General features: G+C 40.5%; 2 long non-coding RNA genes across 5 annotated transcripts; one reads left to right on the plus strand and one right to left on the minus strand.

Moving 5' to 3' along the window:
• Window positions 1-492: 492 nt before the first annotated feature.
• Window positions 493-12,157, minus strand: LOC126395039 (uncharacterized). Of its 2 annotated transcripts, none has more exons than XR_007570412.1 (2): window positions 11,865-12,157; window positions 493-1,415 (listed from the first exon to the last, which is right to left on the minus strand). It is a non-coding gene; the product is annotated as an uncharacterized LOC126395039 (long non-coding RNA). The 2 variants fall into 2 exon arrangements; XR_007570413.1 differs by having other exon boundaries at window positions 493-1,432.
• A 6,382-nt stretch (window positions 12,158-18,539) lies between these two features.
• LOC126394453 (uncharacterized) lies at window positions 18,540-27,086 on the plus strand. Of its 3 annotated transcripts, none has more exons than XR_007570363.1 (5): window positions 18,540-18,581; window positions 18,653-18,767; window positions 20,380-20,520; window positions 24,045-24,177; window positions 26,056-27,086. It is a non-coding gene; the product is annotated as an uncharacterized LOC126394453 (long non-coding RNA). The 3 variants fall into 3 exon arrangements; XR_007570362.1 differs by lacking the exon at window positions 26,056-27,086 and adding an exon at window positions 25,099-26,048; XR_007570364.1 differs by lacking the exons at window positions 20,380-20,520; window positions 26,056-27,086 and adding an exon at window positions 25,099-26,048.
• Window positions 27,087-27,326: the final 240 nt, after the last annotated feature.

Genomic DNA, 27,326 nt, shown 5'->3' on the forward strand with positions numbered 1-27,326 from the left:
TGTGTTTTACGACTCTGAAATTTCTGTTTATTTAAATGGAGTCTGGTGAGTGTGGTGGTAGTGATTTCAGGGCTGATTCTGTTTACACAAAAAGGATCTTACTCTTTAACAAAAAGGCCTGTCACTGTAGGGATCTTTTCCATAATGTTGTCAGACACTTAGCATAACAGTGTGAGCCCATCAGTGGCAAAAACAAGCACATTCAATTGCCCAACAATGTTGCATTGCAGCTGGTTTCACCTCCAACAGCTGCAGCGCTCTCATTCAATCCTGAACCAGTTTCAAAAACTGTTCTCCTCATTACTCACGTAGACCCAAAAAGATGGTAAAATAAGGTCCAGGTTGAAAAATACCAAAGTTACCCTTTAAGGGGTTAAAATGAGTGATTGCAATGAGTCACCCTCCTTTTTTTTTTTTTTTTTTACCGTTTACCGTTTCATTGTAGACATCAGTTTCTCACACTTTCTCTCAGTCTTTTTTCCTGCTTCATCTTCTCACACTTTCTCTCAGTCTTTTTTCCTGCTTCATCTTTTTTTTTTTTTTTAACCACAGGGTGCATCTCCTGGTTTCTGCCAAGGGAACATTGCTGTCATTGAGAGAGAAGAGGACTCATCATGCTGCTGCTATTCCCACACTACAGTCTGGCTCCAGAACTCAGCACAAACATGCTTATGATAAGGACACAATAATCTGCCATGTTGTTCTTTTAGTAGTAATTGACTTCTGGCAGCAGACTCTGTCCAGCATTTTTTTGGACAAAATGTCCAGAGGTGAAAATGACACCATGATACCAGCTGGCACTTCTGTTGACCTCTTCACATTAAAGAAAAATACACAGAGAATTTAATGTACTCTACACCCCATTTAATGCCACCGAAGCTTAAGATATTCAACCACCCATGAGAATATTGGACTCTGCAGCTTGCGCTGGACAGTGGAGGTGATGCTGAGATCAGTGTTTGGCACGCGGTGCCCCTCCAGGTCGATCAGAGTTTAGCCAAGCAACATGGGAGCAGAGCAGCGCAGAATATTCTGCACACAGGGGAGTATTCTCAGGTGATTTGAGGGCATTGATGATCTCCGTCTTCAGCCAGTGGAGGGCCTGGTATTGCTGGGAGTGGTGCTGGTGTTAGCGGGAGTCCTGGCTCCTGGGAATGAGGTCATGGCACAGGGACTCCAGCGTTCCCCCTCGGCTCTGTCGGGCCCTGAGGCTCCCTCACATCTGTGTGCTGTCTGACCCAGTGGCAGGCAGCTGCTCCCTCTCATTATACCCCCTAATGGATGGATCCGTTTCCCTCTGACCTCATCCTGCCTCCACAACAACATCCCTCCATCGCTTCGTCATGATGCTCCTTCATCCAGGCACAGACCCCCTTTTCTTCCAAGTCTGAAGCGCTGAGCAGCCGCAACTTGGCCTGCAGTGGAAACAAGGCTTTGGATTACAGCCCACAAATTACAGTGTAATTATTTAGCATACACAGTGTATCAGTGATATACTGAGTGGATTACCAATATGTAAGTACACGTGAAGAAGGCAGAGTGTTAGGTAAGAGGGGGTAACAACTTTGTGTTTAATAGAGAAACAATATAAATGATAATTTTAATTAATATAGTTTTTTTTATAGTTAGCAGAGATAGAGCAGGGTGGTGGCCTCTGGGGCTCCAGCTCTGACTATTTTCTCAAAAGCCCTAAAGCTATGCTATTCTCCAAGAAAATCTAATCGAATTGAGTAAATGTTCTTTTGCTGGTCTGGTTTGCAGGTTTCAAGATAAGTAATGCTGATTATGCTAAATTCCTACCCTGCCTATGTTATGTAAATTAAAAACAGTGACAGACATTTTTTTTTCTCGTCTTTTTAGGTGGCAAGAGTGGAAATTAGTCATCCTCAATATTTGTTGTGTTATGGTTTCAGAATGATGAAGACAGTTGGAGGACAGCTAAGCTCCTTTCCCACTGCACAAAAAAAATCCATTAACACCTGCTAACATCTGTTTTTTTTATTTAATGGGAAAGGTTACAATTGGCATTCACTCCCGGGTCAAATGACTCAGCAGTAGTCACGGTATTTATCAACTCAAGCTCCGATCGGCAGTGATGGAACAACCCGGTCTCAGTCCAAATTCGTCGAAATCCTCAGCTTGGTCAGTGACTTCCAGTATCCATCCTTTCATGTTGGCATGATATTCAGCCAGTCGCCTTTATGGTTTAATGATGCTTGGCGGCTTCAGGGGGAAATGCGATGAAACAACAATGAAAGTTAAGGCGGCGGAGGTCTGCGTAGGGCTTGTGGGGCGGGTGGTGGATGTGTCCAACAACCACTGACTTTCACCTGGGAGGCCTGTGTTTATCTCCAGTAAGATTAAGCCAAACCCTGTTATTTTTTCCTAAACCTAACCAAGTGCTTTTGTTGCCTAAACCCAACCACATGTATGTGTTGGTAAAATGAAGCCATGTATGTCTGTTGAAGGAACAAAACACTAATTGACAGTGTTGTACCAATGTAGTGCATTTATTTTGAAGGTTTGTATGCAAATAGTACATTTCCTGTGAAAACGGAAGTCTATTTTTAAAAAAGACAATACATGTAGCAGGGAGAACTTGCCACGGTATCCCAGAATGTCAACTACCAATGTACCCAGGGTACCAAGGTTGCACGTTGTATCTGGACATGGAAAGTCAACGACCAAACGTCGGTATGTGACGAGGTCGGAGTGAGAATATGTTGGATGGAAATAGGACAGCCGGGTGGGCGCACTAATTTTAGCTCCAATGTTGGCGAGATGCAATGACAGACATCCATAAAATACTGTCCATCTCCAACCAAGCAGTGCTCGAACATCATTCTGAATTACTTGGCAAAGATTTTAAAAGAGGGACTGAATAAGTTAGAGATATAAAAAAGGAGTAACTACCTTAACATTTTCACTGGCCTCCATGCTGCTTTCTGCTGTTTACTACACTGTTTTCTAGCCGGTCCGGGACGCCAAATATGATACACCAGAAAAACACACTGGTCTACTGGCAATGGGAAAAGAGTCTATCGCCCACTTTAGCAGGATTATCCCTTGTAAGAGACCTCGCAAACATGCCCTAATTTCATTATCTTAAATAGCTTGAAAAACTCCTCAGGAGCATACCTCCAGACTCCCCTAGGTTTGGGCAGTGCCCCGAAAGTTTACACCTTTTGGCTCCAACTCTGATGGTTGGGGTTAGGGATGATATAATTTTTACATTATTAGCCCCTTTTCCGCTGCAGGAGCTTTTATTTAATCACCTGGGATTTAGAAAAACCATTGGCGCGTTTCCACCAAAATTACCCAGGGAAAAACTTTCCCTCAACCCCAAACTTTCCTTGAAAAAAGTACCGAGTAGGGGGGTAGGACTTTTCAGATTCCCTGGAATTCTTGAGGGGCAGGCCTGTGTGCTGAAGAACACTGATTGGTGGAACACACACTTGCAGCGTTCCACACTTCCCCCAGGGTGGCTGCAAACTTTATTTCATTTCTACAAGCTTCACTTCGTTTGTGTTCTGATTAAGGATGGGTACCAAAACCCAGTACTAAATTAGCCCTGGGGCTAAATTATCAAAGACCATAGTATTGATAAGCGCTAATGGTAATGGTTCTCCTCTGAGCTCTGTGCCAACCCTGATCTCCTCCACATACACACACACTCCTACACGACACGGTAACCGGTGAACAGCCGAGCGGCCCCAGTGGAAACGAAGTGAAGATAACTCAAAAATTACTCGAGTTGACGGCAGCTGCACTCATTACTGTAAGTGACATTAACCCTTAGCGAGAAAGAAGCCAATACTTTATCAATACATGTGTTCAGCAAGCATGAACATGTAAACATGTAGACAGTGATATTCAATATGCTCCGTCCACAGTCTCTGATCCACCGTTACTAACGTTACATCTTACACAAGGACAGCACGCTAGTTCAGCTGATAGTGAATTGTTACTAATAAACTCAAATGACAGCTGTCTGTCTGGAGACTAACTTAGCTTGACACTTATCTTAAAATACGTTTAAACTTAGCTGCTGGCTGAGACAAACAGCCCCTCCTCTCTCTACCAGCACTAATGTTACCATGTGGAGCTAAATATAAGGGCACACGCCGAATCATCTACGCCATCAGCCTGATTTGAATACATTTTCCAGAACATTGAGGTGCGGTGGAAACACAAACCACACAGATTACCAGGAATTCTTTTACCCAGGTAAATAAATTCCTGGTAATAAAAGTTCCTGGAAATGTTTATGCAAAAGGGGCTATTGTTGTTGGGAAACAAAATTAGGTCTTTGAAGAAGGGTGCCCTTACAGCTATAAAAGGTATGTTTATGTTTTAAAATAGGATGATTAATTACTGGGGTACTGCAATGTAATTGTGGCATCCAGTGTAGGATCTACATGACAATCAAAACTGATGCTAAAGAAGAACCTAGATGAGCTCTTTTGTCCTGTATCATCAGATCGTTAAAAATAAAATTGTTGCTATATATAGCAATATATTCTTCAGTGCCATTTAGATCTGTGCTTTCCCTTAAATTCAAATGTGTTATCTCCTTATGTAGTATACTTCTTACTTCTTCCCTTATACGTATGTACCTTCTCAGTTATTTCACTGGTACCCAGTATTTTTAAACACACATTGAAACTGTAATTTTTTGGCAGTAATCTAAACTGAAATATTTGTCTCATGCCACCAGTTCATGAGTTAAACATAAATCTTTTGTGTCAGTGATATGTGGTTTTAAGGATCGTCCACATTAAACTAACCAGGTCATACTTTATTTGTAGAGCACATTCAGTGATTTGTTTTCCTTTACAATAAAAGCAAAACACACACACAAAAGTCACACAAGCCTGCAGTTATAAACACCAGATACTTGCTGACGCATACACAAAACTTCTCCATTCATTTTTTCTCTTCTCCTTTTCACCCTCCTCATCTGTATTATTTTCCAATTATTTTTCCTTGTTGAAAGCGTGCTTCACTGAAAGACATATCACCTTCATGTCTTCATTCCCTTGTGATCTCTCCACAGTTAAAAAAAAAATTACCTTGGAAATGCATAGCTGTGAGTGTTTTCACCTATAGTGGCTGACTGTGTGTGTGTGTGTGTGTGTGTGTGAGCATCAGTATGTAGCATTTATCTTGTGTCCAGTCCATTGAAAGGGGAAGAAAAAGGAGTTGTGTTCTCTTCGGAGCTCTCCACCTGTGTTTGCCACTGAGTAAACAGGAGCTGTTGTCACAAGTGGAAGACAGCTTGCGGTTTGCTCTTTGGAATTGAATTTCAAGTTCTCTCGGCTCTTTTGATTCCGCCACAGAAGGCAAAGCGAGCTATCAACACGCCCTCCCATCGCGGCTTCTCCCAAGGCGTGATGGATAGAATCAGTAATGCCTTGGTCTACCCAAGATATTTATCTTTATCATTAGCACAGGCCTGCTGCGTTTGAAGCGCTGTCTGAGAGGCAGGCTCGGACCATTTATAGGCCAGGAGGCTTTTTTTTCCCGGAGAGCTCATCTCTTCTCATCTCATCATGTCTCCTCTCAACTCAGACTTGCTGAGATGCAGATTGAGGAATTGCTCTTTTATCGCACAGCTTCTGTGTTTATTACCAAGTGGCTACGATCCATCACTCCCATTGGTTAGCCGCAGCACAGCAGACCTGTCAATCAACAAGTGTGGCTGGTTGGGCACGCCTGGTGATCAATGGCTTGAGGTGTAGACCAAGAAAGAGGGAAACAGAGAAAATGGATGATGAAGAAAGAAGCAGAGGATTGAAAGACAGAAAGAAAGTGAATTGGAGGCCATGATAATCTCCTCTGCAGATGGGGGGAAGAAAAAAAAAGAGAAAATGGGGGGTATTATGGGCCTTGTGATGATCCATGGGAGATCTTGAATGCATTTCAGTGATGCAATTCTTGGGATACTTGAGTGTGTATGAGTGTGTGCGCGGAGGGTGGGGGTGTGGGGTAGACAGAAAAAGTCCAAAATAAAAGCGCAGCGGCAAAACATTTGGTTGCCAGGCAACAGGGCTTCAAGCAACGGTAGTATTGAGTTATGAAGAATTGTAGTGCATGACTCGACTTCCCCGATCAGGTTTCAGGATGGTGTCAGGGGCGGGGCGGTGGGGGGGGGCAAAGACAGAGCAATGCCTCCACCTGTCCTGATTTGTCAGGGCCAGTGAACAATGGCACTGGCCGCCACAGACTTTGTCTCTAGGGGCCCGACGCTGGCTTATCGACAGGGGCCCTCAGACTGGGCTGAGGTTTAGGGGACTCTTGTTAGTTTTGGGGTCCATCCAAGTCATTTACACAGCAAGTAATCTAAAGATGAGCTCATTATGTTGTCTTAGCACATGTCTGTGTGGATGTTAGACTGAAAGTAAAGAAAGAGAGAATGTGTGAAGGGTTCAGTGGTGCGAGAAGTACTCTGATTACTTTAGTCAAATAAAGTTCCAATACAACTACTGTATGTAAAAAAATACTCCATTGCAAGTAAAACTCTTGCATTAAAAATCCTAATAAATGGAAAGTATAGAAGTATAACATCAAAAAATGGAAAGGCGCTGAGCAAACAGTGCCTTAATTGGTTAGCTTTTAGCCACCTAACAAAAGGCCCACCAAAAAAAAAAAAAAAAAAAATCAATCAGGGTAGGCTACGTCATATTTACAGTATTTTCACTGCTTCACCTTGACATCAGACAGCTCTATCTGATGGGAAACTGAAGCAGTTACATCAAACCCACCGCAGCCTTGATTGGTTAGCGTGTAAGGTAAAGCAGAAAATATGTTCACAGCTTTGGTCCTTGTCTACATCCTGGAGCCTATTGCATTAACAAACATTCCAACAGAAAATACAAAGGTATGCATTTAGAAATTTTATGTTGTCAACTTTGCAGTGGTCTGCAATAGGTGTTATGCACGAAATGCACTTAAAGGAGCTCTACACGATATTAAGAGCATATGTAAAATTCGGAGGTTGTCTGCACACGGCTCTCAATGCAGATGTGGCTGCGCAGATGGCGAGCGGCGTTAACAGTACTAATAACAGCAACAGTGCTGACAGTGTTAAGCTGGGGGGAACTGGAGGGTCGGAGTTACGGCTCCACAATAACACTGTCCTGATTTTACCAGTTACCGCCAAATAAGCTCATTGCAGGGCTGTGGTGATAAGTTAGCCAGTGGTATAAACACACAAGGGCTCCCTCGCACTAAGATGCATGACGGCTGGACTGTCTACATCCACAATGAACAAAGAAGCTTGGATTACAACATGTACATGGAGATAGCATAACTTTATTCTCTGCTCAGGATGCCATTACTCCACTATACCATTACATATCAAATAGTGATTTGCTGCTTTCTTAATGCTCAGAATATTCTAACAGAACCTTTAAAGTGTCAAAGGTAAAAGTACTTGCTCTGCAGAAAAATGGCCCCCATGTGTTTTGTCATCATATATGACATTATTAGGTTATTTTTGGACTAATGCATTGATGTGTGAGTAGTATTTTATTGTGGTTGCTAGCCGTGGTGGAACTAGTTTAAACAACAGATAGGTATTTTAGTCCAGTGTTTCCCAACCTGGCAGTCAGGCCCCTTCAACGGGTCATGCCAAAAATCAAGGAGGTCATGACATGATTAATGGGGAAACTGAATTCTGATGCACACATTTGTCTTTTTTTTTTTTTTTTAACAAATTTAGCTTTTTATAATGTCACCTCTTTAGTCCTCAAACTTTTAAATGAAACCATCTCAGTTTAGAGGGGAACCGTCTCTTTGGCAGAACTGCTATTTTCAGTGCTCATCACTCTTAAATTTCACTCTCCTTCATTCCTTCCTTCCTCCTGCTGCTTTCCTTCTGCTTAGTATTTCATGTGTGTGGGTGTGTGTGTGTGTGTATGTATGTGACCTACCGAGATGCATCTGTCTGTCAGTCAATTTGTCAAACCCGCCGGCTCCCCAACACACAGCTAGACAGCAGACAAGGCCAAAGTTAATCCTTATGGTTTGACAGTTCATCCCCTCCAACCCTATGTCACTGGGTGCATCATCTTCCAACTCCCATCAATCCCGCTTCCCCTCACTCACAGTTAATTTGATATTAAAATATTTCATTTTACATCTTAGACGCTTGTTCTATCATGTATTCCATCATATCAAATATTCCCCTCACCCAAGTCTGAGCCACAGTTTCAGATACTCTACAGCGCTCACACTTCGCCTTCACTGTGGCTGCTGCAGCTCTAGCCTAAAGCCATCTGGTTTGAACCAGGTAGCAACACTTGAGGCGGGGAGTGGGCAGAGGATCCCTTGGATGTACAGCTGAAAACCACTTCCTCAGATAGCCGTCCAAATAAGAGGTTGAGCTCTCGAAACACAGTGTACGCTCTTATGCTGATTACAGTGAGCATGCAGACCAGATGGGAAGCACACATGTTGTACTGTACCGTGCAGTGGGTCTGCTTGGTATTTTCACTCACTCTAAGCAGAGGAATTTAGCTTGTAACGTTCTTCCTCTGAGCCTCTAAATGACAGTGTCTTGTAGGGCAACACTGAGAAAGAACTAAAAGGTTGCTGTGTGTTGGTATGTTGCTCAACACTGCTAATTATAAGAATGAGGGCTGAAATCCACCTGTGTCTGCTCTGTGTTTGTGTGTGTTTAAATACGTATGTTTACTTATGTATATGGTGAACAGGGTGTAAAGCTAGTGACTGTATACACATACATGTATGTTTGCCTTTGAGCATTTGTCAGTGTATGTGTAGTCTACAGGTGTACACCTGTTTGGATTGCCCTTAAAGGCTAATTTTAATACTAATTCACATACGCCTACCACTTCTTATCTCTTTTCCTACACCATACAAAAAGTAAACATAGTTAAACATGCTTTGCTCATACACAATCAATGAATAATTGCTATATCCTAAGGCTGCAACTAAGGATTACTTTCATTATCCATTAGGTTATTTTTTCAGTAGAAGCTTATTTCATGAGTCTGTAATTTCCTTGTAACTCCCTATTGAGCTTCATAGAAGTAACATCATCATTTGGAAGTAATCAGAGATAAGATAGAGACAAAGGTCTCAGACATGTTTTTGAGTTTTGGTAGCTGTGTTGTAATTATTAGAAGTTGTTGATTTCAGAGGAATTACCTTAATATTACAAAGTAGTGAAAAGAAGCAATCTTTTACATTTGAAAAGCTGGAACCAGTGAATGTGCCCTTCTAAATGACAAAGATGCAGAGAAATTGATTCATGCCCTTATTTCAAGCTGACTTGACTACTGTAATGCACTTCTTACTGAGATTTCAGCTTATTCAACACTGCAGCTCAACTATTAACCAGAACAAAGAGGAGAGAGCACATCAGACACGTCTTAGCTGCTCTCTGGCTTCCTGTTACATTGATTTTAACTCCCTCCTCCTTATATACAAAACCCTAAATGGGCTGGGACCAAGCTACATTGCTAACTCAGTTGTTAACTATTTGCCTCCAAGAACACTGTGATCATCTGCTGCTGGTTTATTGGAGGTTCCCTGCAACAGCGGGAAGAAGATCGGGGATGCAGCCTTTGTCAATTATGCCTCAAAGCTATGGAACACACGCTCGTTAAATATTTTTTTGAAAGAAAGCTAAAAACACATCTGTTCACTTTAGCCTTTCACTAGCTCTGTCTTTGCTAATACAGGTATGAAACTCCTTCTTTTTATGCTTCACACTGCTGCAACTCTTTTAAAATATTGTATTTTACTTGATTTTATGATTTTTGGTTTTACAATTCTATTTTCCATTTTCATGTGAAATGATAATCTCTTAAAATTTATACTTGATAAGTGAATAGCTGGAGGGTTATTTTAATTTAAGGAAAATTGTTTCCATTTACATTTCTCTCAGTCAGTTAACTGATTATTGATGGTGCTTCAGCACTGTTTCTCTGTATATTGAGTATTTAGTGGAGCAAAATGTATCATAGGCATTATCTGTTATTATACTGGTGGTGAACCGCAGCCAATGGCTAGCATCCAGTTTCTGGTAGAAGCCAAATATTGTCTTCATGTAATGAAGCACAAGAGTGTTTTTGCATAATGTGGAGCAAATATTTACTTTATTCCAAACAGGTGGGGAATCATTACATAAAGGACTCCTACAGTAAGTCATTCAATATGCAGCCATACTGACAGTTAACACAGTGGGAGGCATACAGGATATCATAAAATAACGGACTGTATGAAAATTATTAGAGGAGGAGAGAGGGTCTGAAAAGGGGAGAGTATTGCACTCTTTTTTTTAAAGATATTTTTTGCCTTTAATGGACAGGACAGTTAAGCGTGAAGGGGGGAGAGAGAGAGGGGATGACACGCAGCAAAGGGCCACAGGCTAGACTCGAACCCGGGCCGCCGCGGCAACAGCCCTGCACATGGGGCGCCCGCTCCACCACCAAGCCACCGACGCCCCATGCACTCTTTTCTCAAGTGAGGGTTGTATTAATTGTGCTATTTATTTTTTCAACCTTTCCTTGTGAGGTTTATTTTATTAACATTTATTCAAAACATACTGTTGTGGAGCCATGGAAATAAAGACATTTTTCTTATTTGGAACTGCTGAATGGGGTGAAAATATTAAAATGTTCAAGTCATGCAGAAGCCAGAGCCCGGCCACTGTCCTGTTCACTCATTCAGTGACTGTGGTAATAACTTCACAGTTAGTAGCTTTTTGTTCAGAGACACACAACCGATGGAATGTAAACAGGACACATGTACCTCATTTTATTATGTTTGCCATAAGTGAGACAGATTGCATGTTTCACTGAGAGGGAGCGATTATGCTTTTCTTTATTTTCTGGCATATACCGGATTTGATGTTACAATATCAGATGTTCATGTTAGAAGTTGCTAAAGTTTCAAATAATGAGGTAAACATATGTAAAAGTAATCTCTGTGAGCAAAAACCCCTTTACACCCTTCTGAATACTTTGTTTCCAATCTTTTTTTTTTTTTTGCTTTTGTGGCAAACTGATGTCAGATTGTGACAGATTTCTTTATATGGACATCTGCTACGGGCACACTACTGTAAGAAATGTGTAGGCTCTTTATTGATTTAGTCACCACAATAAAGACTATTTACAATTTCCTCCTTCGTTTCATACACCGCTACATGTAGCTACATGCTAACATCAGAGTAACCAGTAATCTTGGCTGCTGATGTTATTACATTTCTCTGCTGTTCTGCTGGAACATTTGGAACATGAAAGATTTTTGTTTAAAAGTTTTAATTTTCACACCAGAAAGTGTCACTACACTCCTTTACAGTCATTCCCTGAATGCAATGACGGTGCAGAGACACTGAAAGTGCAGATGTGGAAACCCAGAAATGCTGACCAATCGGAGCAGACAGGCTTTTTCGGGAGAGGGCTTAAAGAGACAGGCACGTTTAGACAGAGGGTGAATACAGGTGTTCCAGCGCAGACAGTATGAGAAGTATAAACCTTAAAATAAGCATAATAGGTCCTCTGTAATTTGCATCTCAGTGGTCCACAATGTGAAAAGGAATGTTCTCTTGGTTGCAATCTTAAATTCTTCATGCTCTATTATTTTGGAAAGTATTACATTTTTTATGAGTTAAGGGGAGGGTTCAGAGAAGGATTTTTTTAGAAAGTGAAAAAGCCCCCTTACTCAGCGCAATCACTTTCATACAGTCCCTAAAAAATATTGTCTCTGCATGCAATTTGTCCCTTTTCTGTTTCTTATAAATGTGACAGTCAATCAAGGTATACACTCATGTAACATGACATACAGGAGATGCTTTCATTAAATTAAAAAAGAGAGATTTGGAGACAACTCACAGTTCCTTCCCTTGTGGAGTTTGTGGGTGTCTGGACGATGTCAGTGTTGCGCAGCAGACTCAACACTCGCTGTGCTGACAGCATGAGGCCTTGTCTGATAAGACAAGCCTGCTGCTCGCCGGGGCGGCCCTGCGCAGCTCCCCTGACACCTGCTGCAGCCCTGGGATAGTGTCAGAAGCCTTCCATAGATATTATCTGACCAACATTTCCTGTTATGAATACAGACTTGTTTTGTGGCATGTACGCACCTGAGCTGAGTTCATGAGTGTACTTATTAAAGGCTGATTCATATACTGTCAGTGCAGCTTCAAAAGTGGGTCTTTCAGAATAAAGTTAATGATAAAATATCAATATTGTGATATCAAAATTACCACCTGGAGTTTGTCATTTTTTCAAATTAATTCTCAGCCCTACATAACAATAGCAATGTCATGAGCAGCCCCTTGAATCTCAACATTTGTTCTTATCTGTCTGACACAAGCCTCAAATTTCAGAGTTTCCTTCTCAAGTTCTCGCTATCGGTGCTTCATCTTGAAAGGCTACCTGTCAAGAGCCTCGATTTCATCCATGACTGACTTTGTCAGCTTGCAGCAAGAAGACAGATTAATCTACTGTTTATTTAGCTTGCCAGGACAATCTGTCTCTAGCTCAGAAGAGAGTGATATTGGATCCTTTCTGCCGTACATACCAGTAATGTCACACTGAAACTTACTTGTCAGGTGCCTTTGTGTCCTGTTCCATTCATTCAGAGTGACTTTAACACCTTGTTTAGCAACATTACAAGCAGCCAAACAGGTCAAGGGTCGAAAGCTCCGGATACTGACAAACAGAACAAACACTGTTGAGAATATTCACAAACAGAATAGAAAGGTATTGACAAAGATGTATTTCTTCGCTGCTTTCTTGTTATTCCTTTAGGTACCCAAATTTTGGACTTTCAATTTTTTATTCATTACAAATGACTAATTGCCTGCTTCAATTGCTGTTAGCAAACTAATCTGCTTGATTATAATTTGCTTGCAAACCCTTGATATTTTTATTGAATCCCCAACTTCTAAAATACAATATATATTATATATATTATAGGAGCTGAAACATGAAGCAAACATACGTAGAAGTGCCATAGTTCTTTGCACTGTGATTTGAGGCTCAGGAAGTGAGTCAATCCCCACAGATGCCCAACTTTGCAGCAAAAAAAAAAAACGTTTTTACAGCCTGGTACAACAAATGGTTTTGGTCTCTTTAGCTAATTTCCCCATTCATGGCAACTGTTTACATTTTATTAAGGCTTAAAATTACTCATAATTAATGGTGGGCTGCTATGAGTTACAGGCTGTCTGCCGATAGCGTCCTCGGCTTCTGAGTCAGATCATTTGGTGGCGGCCAAAGTTTAGTTGAGGCCTTAAAACGGGAATCCACAAACCAATGGGTGATGTCACAGTGTCTACGTCCATTATTTTTTAAAGTCTATGAGTTAAACTGACCTTTGAATTCGATTCAAATATCATGATTTCCACATCTTTATCGCCTTAATTAGCAAAGTGTCTTTTAAGATATTTAAGGGAACATGCACCAGCTTTACACATGAAGAATATTTTACTCTGAATTGATCGGAGAAAATAACTCCAATGATGCCATGAAAGGTTTTTTGTTTTGGCTTGGGGACTTCAAGGATAACAAAGCCTGTGTTAACAACTTGGGTTGGATGTGATATTTCTGAAGTTTGACCAGCCTTTTCTCACTGGATGGGACAAAAAAGACTTTCACCTGGGAACCTGCTGTGCCTTTACTATGTGAAACCAAAAGTCAATCGAGTTATTTTAATAACACGTAGAGTGCTATGCATGCCACGCTAGTGACATCTGTTTCAAGACGTATATCATGTGCAGTGTTGGGCAAGTTATTTTAAAAATGTAATACATTACATATTACTAGTTACCAAAAAAGTGTTTTACATATGTTTTAAGTTCATTTTGAAAAGACTGTACATTTAATGAGCAGTTGAATATCAATATTATATGTAGTCTCAACTAGTCCATACCCATTGTTAGCTTTGTCACCTTCTACCTATGCCAATCCTCAATGCCTATGTGCAGTTTCATATAGATTGACCACGTCAGTGAGTAGAAAAACGTGGGACAGACAGAATGACTGACTGACAGAATGACACACTGACAGTTTCCGTGATTATGTACAGCATACCATACCATGACTCATACCAAAAATTAGGAAAAAAACAACAACATTGGGCCACAGGGGGAGCCACAGCGATCGTTCGCATTTTAGCCATTTTTAAGCATTTTTCTCTTGTTATAACGCCACCCAGTTGCCAATTAGAGTTGCATTTCTCCAGTCACCTTGATGCGTCCTGTTCTACATATCTACCAAGTTCAGTAAAAATTGATATGGCAGTTAGGCCTAGATAAGAAATCAGCTCTCTAGCGCCCCCATTTTGTTTGATGGGGTCAATAATGGAGGGGTCCCCTCAGATTATGTGTGGTCATATGCCTACAAAGTTGCGTGGTGATCGGTGAAACCCTTGAGATGTTATACACTTTTATGTGATGAGCCACGCCCTCCGCAATATTCATTGCCTTATAGAAGCTCAGTTTTAGTAAGTTTTCCAACTTTTGCCAAGAGGGAACTTTAGATATTGGTCCCTAGATTATGTTCACCCAGTTTCATGCAGATCTGGGGAGGCATCTTGCCTCAGGAGTCATTTTGATCTTTACAGACTTGAAATTTATGCATAAGATCAACTTTATTACCAAATTTTGACAATGCTCCTACTTAAGCTGCAACCTAAATCTTACATGACATATAGAGAAATGATTTGGGATTGTTTTTAGAATGGTTTGATTATTACCAATTGATTTCAAATTGATGAGCCCAGGACAAATCATGTATGAAGAGATTAGTTCACAAAAATTATATATAAAGATATATAAATAAGGCAACTGACAAAAATACAGTGTAAAGCATGCAAGTGTGAATGAATCATTAAAAGTAAAGAATAAACAAACAGTGAAGGATTCAAGCTGACGAATTAGCTAGCGCCACAGCAAACTAATATTTCTAGCCATTGCTGTTGATTTCTGAGAACTTGTTGGCTGTAATTCAAAAAGACACGAGTGCAGATGCAGCACCTGTAGAAATACCTCCAAGCTGCCAACAGTGCTTATAACTATACACCCACACACTTTTCTTCATTGGCGGCTTGAATTTGAGCCAACATTTGTGCACATCATACATTGGTTAACCAGGTTAGGCACATGCTCTGTTCACAAGAACTGTGATTAGGGTTTATACTGTGATGTTAAAAGGGTTACAATGACACAGAAACATTTTGCTCCATCTGGTTTGTCTGTGCTGTCTCAAAGGAGTTTGCGTACAGTTTGATGTCAACAAATGACATGGTGGCAGTTATTTTTTTCCTCTGTCAGATTGTTGTTCACTTGAGGATGTGGCAAGTGGCTTATTTCTCCAAGAAAACACAAAGATTCAACTCAGCTGTATTCAAGTAAACAGTTTAACCAGAATGAGATCTCAATCAAAGCATGGTCAGTACCTGGCCTTCTCCCTGCATGTAAATGCTGCCAGCAGCACGGACTGAGCTTTTTTTCTTAAAGGAAAACTCCTGTTTTCAAGAACTTGCCCTCAGCTGCCAACATTAACAAAGAGCGACGCCATGTTCCTTAACATAAGCCAAGCACCGAACCTCCTCACTCCAGTGCACAGGGTTGTCAGAGAGCAGGAGGCTCAGGGTGCTGTCACTTTGAATGACTCCATGAATAGACCTGGGCCTTTTAGAGCACACTGCTTGGCTGTAAGCTGTTTTGACATGGGCCCTAATACCTCTCTTGCACTTGGCCAAAGGGTTTGGGTTCAGAGCCCTGTTCACGAGGGGGAAAGCTGCAGTGTTTGGCAGCTCGCAGCCCGCAGAGACAAGAGCGGTGCTTTTCTGCCTGGCTGAGAGGGAATGACTGTGGCATGTGGCTCACACAGGGCTGGATACATGTCAGTCACTGCTGCTCATCTCCCATCTCCCCCTCTGACCATCTGTCTGTCTGTCAGTCACTCTGTCTGTCTGTCTGGTACCCTGGTGCGCTGTAGTGAATGAGTTGAGAAATAAACTTTATATTTAACCATCAGGTGTCTCTTTTAGTCTAGCATTACTGAAATCACTTTAAACTCAGCTTTGTCTAAAGCGGTGTGTATGAAGCATGTAGTAGAGTACAACTGAACAGAGGGATCCTGTTACAGCCCTTCAGCCCTTGCTGATTTTATGCAAGGCACATTTAATGTTGAACTCTTCTAAGAGCAGGAGCTTTCACTTGGCCAATCATAATATTATCTGAGTAGGTCCTGGTACCTCATATTGTGCTTTAGAACAGACATGACTCCACTTTTAAAACCTCTCATCTACCTGCAAACACCAAGGTGTATGTGGCATAAATATGCACAGTCTGATAGAAAAATCAACATAATTTAAAAATAAATCATGGCAATGACAGAGCCAAGGTTAAGGGTTGATTCCCATCGGGTCTTTGGAGACTCAAAACGCATGCATTCATGGTACTGTACTATAATAAAGTTTGGATAAACATGTCCCCCAAATAGCATGTGCTGAATATAAAAGTTGGAAAGTCATAAACAGCACGACAGGTTGAGGCAGCAGATTGCCCTTGAGGTAAACAGGCTGATGTAGTGAAGGATAAAAGCTCTGAAATATAAAATTTATTGCACCTGTAGTTTTATTGGCGGAATAGAATTTAGTGTGACATGCATTTTTATAATTTTATTTTAGAGTACAGTAAATCAACAGTACAATTATAGAGTAATATGATGACAGAATTTCGGGACTGTTCTTTTTTTCTTCACATTTGTATGTCGATCAATGCATGTATATAATTTAAAATAATTTTTTAGCTATTTCATTCATCATCATTCATTTGTTATGGACTTTTTATCGATCTTCTGCCCTGATTTGTCATTTACGCACCTGACATATATAATTTAAAATTCTAAAATTTGGCGCACCCTGAAGGTTTGCTCCTGGTTGAACCGGCGGCACTTGTGGGTAGTGGCGGTGAGTGCATAATACAGTAATAACATAATACAATACAATAATACAGGCGCCAGAGTTCCATTTAAAAAGACACATTTAACAGCCACTGGGGGCTGCAAACACACCGTAGGCTTGAGGGAATTTATTTCAGCCTTGTCTCCTAGAATTTATGATTTTATACAACTCATTTGATACGGCAAAAAAGTTTTCGAAGGAAACGTGATGCAGAGCGATTAACTTTTTCTACCAAAAAAAAGAAGGAAATGTTGCTAATTAACATATGGCAAGTCACAAAAACATTGATACTGAACGAATCAGGAAAATGTTCACTGACAGCATGTTAAATTAGTTTTCTGCCATAATAGGCAATCTTGCAATACATTATTCACTTATAATGACTACAGCATTCATTTGTTGTATCACTGTTTTATTTAACATTTCACTGAAATCATAATCTTTCCCTAACCTAAATTGGCTTTTGTCGCCTAAACCCAAGACAGGAGTTGGGACGCAAACCCAGAATTCAGGTGTCATAATCTTGCTCTTTACTCCATCTATGACCACATAATTGTATCACGGGTTATAGTAACTCAAAGAAAAGTCTCTAAACGTATTGCATCTCATTTTAATGCAGACAGTCAACAATGTTACATAGAACCAGCTGTTGTCTTCGCATAGTGTCTATCTTGTGCATGGATTACAATCTGTGTAAAAGGCGGACCCTGCCAGTAACAATGATAACTATTGATTGATGTCCAGAGTACATGAATACATCAAGTTTCTATTGCTAAAAAATCCACCTTGCAAATATAAGTCCACTATTCACTCTCCTTTTAGGATTGAGAACACCCACCTGCTGCATCTGGAAACAACACTGATGAGAACTGAACCACAACAATAACGCTGTGAGCTGTAAACCCAAAACAAGTAGCTGAAAGGTGCTAAAACACTCCCCAGAGCTTAGGAGAACTGAGTTGAGCAATAAATTTCTGTGGGTTCATCATTTTGAGTGACCCTTTTAACAGAACTCATGGTCATTTCATCTATTGTTAATATAAAAATATGAGCAGTGCAGCTTTAATATGACGAAAGTGATTAGGATTTAAATTCTGCAGTCATTTCTGACAGTATGCATACTTATATACAGTTATTTATGGTTCATTTTTTCTCATCCTTTTTTTCTTATTCCATCTGTATCCTTTTAATATTTGCGACTGCAATGACCTGCTTGTAATAGCAGTTACAATCTGCAGACAACTAAACATTACCATTCAATTTTACCAAGCAAGTCGCTGAAGCCTGAGTAAGAATTTGAACTCTTTGGAGAAATGGCTATGGAGCTATGTACACGTGTTGAGAATGAATGTGCAGTAAGTCAAACTGTAAACTCTTACTTGAATATACAAATAATCTTAATCTTAAATAAATAGGGGCACATGGCTAAATCCTCAGCAGTGATAAAGTGGACTAAACTCATTGTAAAGGGAAGAAACTACGGGAAGCTAAGGTAACACAAACACTGGCGAGCAATGCCTGCAGATAAGGTTGGTTTGATCCACTGTGTACACTGCAGACCAAAGGTCCTGTGATGCTGTCTCTGTGTTGATAAAAGCCAGACCACAATAAGGCCACTGCAGTCAGCTACCACAGTGAGTTATTCTCTCTGTCAAACGTGTTTCTGTTGACTTGCTTGTTTGTTTATTGGTGGCTTGTCTCTCAGGAATTTGCGATCTGATCCTACGCTTACAGTAAACCCTGTCGACAAAGAGGGAAACGGTTTCCTCTTTTTCTGGATATCACAGGTGAAGATCAAGAGAGGATCTCATTATATATAGGTAAGATATTATGTAACCGTGTGTCCTTTTTAGCCTCCAGTGTATTTTCATTCTGAACTTTACAATAAGAGACTGCACTGACTGTAATTGTTTGTATATGTGGTTCACATCTTTGTACATGTGGCAGATGTCTTATGTTTACATGATTTTGTCTATTTGCAGAAATATAATTCAAATTCCCAGGACAACTTTAACCCCCAAACTTTTTTTTTTCTGAATGCAAATACCCAGATTGTGTGTGTAGGAGCAGGCAGGGGGGTAGACAAAGTCTGATTTTAATATTCTTACCTAAACTGGACCCAAACCGAGCTGTGCTGACTCACTGCTTCAAACTCAAACACACAAATGATCAGCCAAACATTTTCTCTGCCTTTCCAAGAAAGCAAAAAATAACAGCTCTCCTTCCAGGAGATCAGAAGGCTCAGCTATGCATTACTGCCATCTAATGGTCAGGAAGCTATAAAACATTGGCTTTACACACTTCAATCTCAGTGTATAGGGAACTGTGTCTGCTGTTACATAAGCTGTAGCCCTGTAAAAAAAAAAGTATATGATTTCATCTTTAACATGAAAAAGATGCATGAACATTGTTTTATTTACAACAGATTTTTTGCTGCTCATAAAAAAAATGATGAGCAAAATCTGAGGCCCACTGACCCACACAGTGCAACAGAGGTGGTCTCTTACTGAGCACATTTTCTTTCATGTGTATGTGTGTGTTCCTAATCCTTTTCTGCTAAGACACCTGCCCAATCATTGTGTAGTAACAATTAAAATCATGAAGTGATTCAACCTTATCTGATCACGCCACCCCACCTCTTTTGTATCCACAGCTTAAAGCTCTTAAGTACCTTTGTGGCTTAATTACATGTGTCGAACATCAAATAATGGCTGCAGCTGGCTCGTGACTGTGTGTGCAGTTTAGTGCCATAACTCATAAACATTGCGTTATCACAAAAGCAAAAGCACAATGGAGATGGCAATGAGTATCGGTTTCACAAGCACTGGTCAAACAGAGCTCCGAATGTAAGAAAATACTGACTGAGTGGCGGCGGGGAGATAAACACACACTTAAAAGCAGCACGTTGATACACTGTATCCGCTGTCAGAACAATTCACCTGCCGCCATCTCTCAGCGCCACCATTCATGGCCTCGCCATCTCTTTTCTGCCAGTGCAAATTGACATGTCATCACTTGACTATATTGATCAAACCTCAGGTGCAAAGTGGAGGCCCCGGCTGGACACCTACCCTAACTTTGTTTTTCAAGCATTTTAAAGCCTCCCCCGTTTCGTCAATGATGTGACGCTCTCTGGCTCTTTGGAGTTCAGTGTGGGCAAACAAGAGGCTGAAAGCTGCCGCGGGCTCCTTTAGAAAACACTACAAAACTTGCTTTAACTGTAGCTAGCTGGCTTTCAGTGCCATACAAACACGGAGCTAATGTGATCCTGGCTAACCCCGGTGCCCACGGTGGTCACACTAGTGTTGTCTGCTGACAGCTTCTGTTAAGACTCTATTGTGTCGACATAGCCGTGGAAGACAAGAGGGGAGGTAGTTAAAAGCACAAAGGGGACATGGGTACACACTCTTTTCTTTCTCTCTCTGATCACAGCTGCCTTTTCTTCTGGCTGCTGCCCTGTCGATCATCCTCCATGAATGGGGATCCCCAGGTCGGTCCTCAGCTCCTGAGGACGAAGGGCAGTGGGGAGTCTGGAGAGGGGGGCTCGCAAAACTCCTGGACCGCCAAAGACAGGTGCAGGCCAAGATATGAGAGGCTCATAATGGTGCTGACAGATAAGTTGCTCTCAGTGAGACTCTCAGATAGAGCTCAGTGGCTTCCTCAGTCGCCCCAGTCCTGCTCTTCCTCTGGTCATTTGTCTCAGGCTAACTGCTGGAGCAAAGGTGGTGTTGTGCCTTGTTGCTTTGCACACGTTCAAAGGAAAGGAAAGAAAAATAACCATGTAGTAAGGATGTATCTGTTTCCTCCATAGTGTGATTCACTGAATCCTAACTCAGTCCCACAGGTACGATAGCTTTCTACTGTCATAGGATAAGCTTTTGTCTTTACGAGACTTCCATCATTAAATGTGTAATACATTTAAATGCATGTTAAATTAGTCAAATATTCTTTTTCACTGTTGATTACCATTTCCATAGCAAAAAAAATGTATAACCTTTGGCATGAATACAGATAAAATGTTGTTAGGACTTACAAATATACATCATTAACATTTAAATAAAAACTTCAAGTTGTGCCAACAAATCAAACTAGTCTCTACCTTCAACAAAAGTGAGTTATTGCTAATAACGTCCTTTGTGTTCAGATAGATGCAAATTCATCCAAGATGCCAAAAACTGATGTGAAGTTGTCAATGCCAATTGAAAAAGTTTCAACTCAGAGTTAAGAAATTTAAACTTTCCCTGGAACTAAATGAATGCAGAGCATCTGTTGCTAGCTAGCTCACAGCTGACGTCTGTACAGTTGGTACATTGGCTAAATGAGGCAGGCTGCATCAACAGTCAAGTGGTAAAATTCATGTGAATGACACAAGACAAAAGTGTTTGCTCTCTGTCTGAACACAAATTTACGATCTTAAACTGAGAAAGTTCCACTAACTCGTGTTTTTTAGTTTGTTGAATTCACTCTGCATTTACTCTAAGACTACTCAAGAAATCTCACAATCAATTATATAAAAAAAACTCTTCTTCTAGTGTAATTAGTTAGTTTGTCAGCTTGAAATCAGGTCAACTTAAATTGCCCAGTAATTGTCCAGTTTTGCAATTTCTAACCATGAGTTCAGTCTTGTAACAAAACAAAAGGATGAGTGGACTATGTCCAGCTGATCCTTCATGTCTTCAAATGAAGTTGTTTAAAAACATTTTAGCTCATTGGCATATACTTCCCAGTGTGCACTGTATTTGACTTAAAATTATACAGGATGCCTTTTTTTTTTTTTTAAACGAGTCACATGGTCTTATGTCTGATCAAAATTAAAACAAAGATGAAGATCCACCTCAACTGGTCCCCACACCATGTCCACTTCTATATAAATCAGTTAAATCATATGTGCCAAGTGATACTGGACTTAGTCTGACCATGTCTGTCAGCTAGAAAGCACAAGCAGTGTCCAGAGGCCAAATATGACACAGGTATGCTAGGAAGCAATAACATTATTGGAAACTGCTGTAAATAAAAACTGTCATGTTGGTGCAATGTGCATCTACTTTAATTTAAATCAACACAGAAACAAATGAAAATTTAAACTTGTGAGAGTGTAAAGCTGTAGGTTAGTCCGATTGGAAGTAAGTAAACATGTGAGAATTCTACGTTGGACAAACTCAAAGGCAGAACTGAAGAAATTAAATTAAATTATCTAACTTAAAATCTTATTGAAGTGGTTTTTCCTGTAGAATTTTGAGTTTTCTCAACTTTTAAATGTTTACAGTGCTTTGGAGCTGTTTATATCATGAAGGGTACAACCTTTGTACTTTGTACCAAATTCTGTTCACCAAAATGTTTCACGTCCTGTTTTTGGAGACTTAATCAGACTTCCCATATTAAAAAATGCTAAAGGTCACTGAGGTCACAGAGACAAAGGCCTTTATGAGGGGAGTGGAAGCCCTGTGTGCCAGGGATGACAGATGCCGAGACGTGATTGGCCTGTTCCTGCACGGATGGGATTCGCTGTCAACAGGTCCCAATTAGTCCAATCAGAGTGGAAGGAAACGGCACAGAAAGGATACTTTGTTAGTGCCACTGTTTGTGAAGCTGGAGGCAAAAACAAAACACAATCGCTGGTTCTTTCTTCCCACCCCGCTGGGCCGTACCAGATTCTATGGGGGCAAATTAACTTGGGCTTTTGATTTGTTGTAGCGTTGCTTTGTTGACACACTCTGCAGCACGGCGGTTACATTGTTACAGCCTTTAATGTTGCTGTTGATGTAAATATTACCTTCTGCGTTGCTTTTGTGTTTCTGAATAGTATTCAATGACCAGACCTACTTCCTGACACAAATGTGTCATCGAGAGCCTTTCAGATTGTGCGCCAACACAGCCGCGATCCAACCAGCAGGCTGCAGTTCATATGAAAAGTTATTCATGTGAGAAAAAATGGAGTCAGGGCAGCTGAGAAGAAGCATGCACCACAGAGAACGGATACTGAGTCATATATTGAAAATAAAACCGTGGACTGAAATTGTGAGAAAGGCTTTGAAGCTCTGTGGAAAAAAAGACAATCAGACATAGTAATGTCTTAAAAAAAACTTAACAAAGTAAAATGGAAAATGGTATAAAAATAGATGAAGTGTTGATCACTTTCTTTGTTGGATTAGAATAAAACATCCTGATCTTCTGAACAATAATACTCTACGTGATCACTATTTTTAGGAGCCGAAAAAAGTACCCAAATGTTTATCATCATGCTGAATACTGTGCAGATGACAGAATATACGGTCACGTAATTAAACAGAGTATAAAAAGCAGGAAGTCTAATATCACGTGAGGATTTATTTAAGCGAACACCCATCCTGGGACCTTGACCTTACTAAATAATCAGCTAGGCTTTAGTGAGTGATGGGACATTGACCCCTGACCTGAGGAAGTCATTTAGATGGAGAGGCACTGAAGGTCGGATTCACGGTCAGAATATCAGTGCAGGCTTGATACCAGGGATGGCAGAGGTGACGATAGACAGGTAATTGGGGAGGTGGAGCGGGGATGTCTTCATTCTCCAGACCTGCCACTCCCTCGTATCTTACAGATAGGCTGTCTCAGGATCAGTGCGATTTAGGAGTTGCATACCAAAGGGCATACACCATTTAGATAAAAGAGTTTGACACACAGTCCTTTTCCAAGCAACATGCCCATTAAAGCCTTTTATCACTCATTGCCTAATGATAAATGTTTTATTACCTCTGCCATGAGGTCATGTTTTTTGGCGTCTGTTTGTTTGTCATCTGGATTGCAGAAAAACTATTGGCCTGATTTTCGTGAAACTTGTTGGAAGGGTGCAGCATGTAGCATGGGCCAGGGATGGACCTATTCAATTTCTGAATGGATCCAAAACACACGGCAGATACACAGTTATTTTTCTTCTTTGTTAAACTTGCAATACACATCTGGGCTGGGATTGCCTGCACACAGCTCTCATTTTGGACATCACAAGCAAACATAGAGGTGGCTGAGCCGAAAACTAACAGCTAACAGTGCAGTGCTAACAACAGCAACAGTGCTGACAGAGATAACAGTGTTAACGGGGGTTTGCTCACACTCACCAGAACAACCTGGGGGGAACTGCGATGACACCGTCGTGCAACCATGGGTCATGGCAGCATCATCAGAGGAAACTGTTGTATGAACAATGCCGCTCCACACAAGGCCGGCCCGGAGATTGCACAGTGGGAACATAAGGTACGGGAGGAAGGGTGGGTGGGGTTAGGCCTTGGCAGAGGTGTGAACTCTATGAGTGCCCTTCTGGTTTAAGAGGAACTATGTCCATTTTCACAAATTTATTCCTATGGTCTACGATGGTCCAAAAAATATTAGTATAACAGCTATTACCCAGATCCAAAAGCTGGGGTGCTAAAATTTGGAATATGGAAGTGCTCCATAGACAATCAATTGGGAAAGATGTTCTAGATGACAGTGAGAGCAACCAGGGGAATGTTGTGAATATATGGGCACATTTGCTGTTTCAAGACTAAGAACACTACAACTGAAAAAAGCTAATTGGGCTGTAGAAACAAGGGTCCAAAAATCAGGCTGGCATTCACTGACAATGGAGCAGCTCCAGACTTTTCACTTGATGACATCACAAGTTTAACACTTCTGTGGTTTCTGGCTTTGAGAGAGAGAGAGAGAGACTCAAGTTCACAAATATTGATTGAACTTTCCTAGACCATGGAAATAATAATAATAATAATAATAATAATGATTCCTAATTTAGTTGGTGTTGGGGTTAAACTTTGCTGACATGCAGCTTTAGGAGAATTTTGATGCTATAATTCTGAGCTTTCTATAAAAACATCTAAAATGCCACAATGACTAATTAAAAAAACAGTAAGTAATTGGCCAGTTTGGCCAGTGTCTAAAAAAATATCAAATCCAACATACCTTTTCACTTCTATTGAAGTGATCTTACTGGTGTCTCACGCAGAGAGAAATGTGTTATTCTCTGAAGACCTCTCAACAAGGTTTTGGTTTGTAATTTTTGGTGTAGAGTCACAGAGATTGCTGTGGATATCGTTTAGAGGTTCTGTATTATTTTGTATAGCATATTATTTTGGGGCTGTCTGGGCACTTTTAAAAACGCTCCCACTAATATTATTACAGACATCTTATTGGAGCGTGTTGTTGTGAATGGCCAGAGGAGCAGACGGGTGCCAGCCTCCCATGGCCTGATCCTGGATTCCTCAGATATGGTTTTTCCACTGAAAAACCATGACACATACTGATGTTTTTCCATAGTGTTGTGCAGTTTGGTTTGGTTAAAGTAAAAATCTCAAACATGTATTACTTGTACAACACGACAGTGATCCAGCCTCCTGCCTGTTTTTCTCTTTGTTTTTATACCACTCAGAGTTTGGTTGGCCATTCCTGCATAATATGAATGAATAAAACTATTCTCAGTGATAGGGAATGGAGGACTTCTGTCTGGAAAGAGATGATACCACACTGCTCATACTGACAGTGATCTCCAGAAACACTATAGGAGATCTCTTAGCATTAAACACAGGTCAGGCTTACCCCATTACAGCGGCACATGCCTGTCAAAATGCCCCTCTCTGCTCAAATATGTGTTCATAGGTACTTCACTTGGATGTTTCAGCTTCACTGAGCAGAATAATGTTTGTGCAGAGTCTGACACTAGAAAGCTGTTTTCACATTCATCTGCTGAAGGAGGGAAGTTCCTCAATGTTCATCTTAAATCTCACTTTAACACATGCACCTCCAAACAGAGTTTGTGACATCACAACTGATGTGGAAGCCAATGATGGTCCGGTATGTAACTCACATAAAATGTGATGTGGAATTGTAAAACTTCCTTTGTACATATGCTGAGGAAGGACTTTTCATTAAAGCAGGAGACATCTTGTGTTCAAAAGTTAAACATTTGAAATTAACAATTTTTGCATAATCATATATTCTGGATTTTTCAACAAGGAAGAAGGAATACATGTAAATTTAAGAATTTTATAGAAAATATATTCAACTTATTTGTGTAAAAACTGTATCATATAGAAATTGTTATTTAAAGAAGAGCACTTTTGTGTCTTAAAACATGTCTAGATGGGACCTTTAACACCCTGAGACCTGCCGTGCCGCTGGCAATCCCGACCGACTTTCTGTCTTCAAGAGGTTGTAGTGGGCTGAGTTTTAAAGCTAGAGTGATACTGGCATCATATGAAACTAGAAGACCTAAGGGATACATTGGTACCAACCATGTCATGCTTCTCAGGAAGAGAGCTAAATGATGCTCCAAAGTTTGACTTAATTCACAAGGGTCCCTTGACCTCTCACCTTAAGATATCTAAATGAAACTGAGTTCTGTGGGTACCCACTAGTCTCCCCTTTACAGGTATGTCCACTTTATGCTGGTCCCATTTATGTCCCATAAATGTGTTATTTTTGCCCAATATATTTGAATATTTCTGTGTACTGGTGTCCCTAAACAGACTTGGAAATGCATAAATTGGGTATGACTGGAAAGCTGAGACTCTTGTGGATTCAGTGAGCCCAGTTTTATTTGTGTGATGAAGTTAGCCCACATAGCAGCCATTTCACTGTAGTGAGACCATTTCTTTGAAACAAACATCCATTTAAAAAGATGACTATATATAAATATGATTATGTATAAAAATGCTAACTGTCTAAACTTTCTAATACTAAATCACAGCATGGATTTTTTGTGCTGTCCCTTCAGGTCTTAGTGTCTTAATGTGGTATTTTGGAGGGAGTTCTCAGGTGGTAAAGAAACTTAGGACCACAACTCTATAACAAATTGTATCAACCCCCTAATAGCTGAAACAACTTATGAGACATAATAGAGCATGAGAATGACTGTCATATGCTGCCGTAAGCCCTTATACACACTAAATGTTCAAAGTTTGACTAGGCACCTAACCAAAACACAATGCTTATTACAGATTTATGGCACACAGTGCTGAGCTGCATCTCAGAGGGTAAAGGATATCAAGAAAGTAACAAAGTAAAATAGCACATTTGCAGTAATACTTGTCACAGAACTTTTGTTATTGAAACACTGCCTAAATTACTCTTTTGTCAAACCATCAGATTGTCAGATACATTTCCCCTCTGAATAAAACAAGACTTTTGAAAGCGACCTGTTGTTAATTATTTAGTAGAACACAACCTTCTGTGATTATTCAGTCATAGAGGGCAGCTGTGTTCTTGAATAACACCTTTATCCCAGTGATCAGACGAACATCTGATTGCTCCATTCAGACATCATGTACTTTACCCTCCCAAGCATCACAGAGGAACAAAAGAATGAACAACTGATATGCCAAAATATCTTTTCTATTTGATGGACCACTTTG

The sequence above is a fragment of the Epinephelus moara genome, chromosome 8, assembly GCF_006386435.1.
Source record: "Epinephelus moara isolate mb chromosome 8, YSFRI_EMoa_1.0, whole genome shotgun sequence".
In the NCBI taxonomy this organism is placed as follows: Eukaryota; Metazoa; Chordata; class Actinopteri; order Perciformes; family Serranidae; genus Epinephelus; species Epinephelus moara.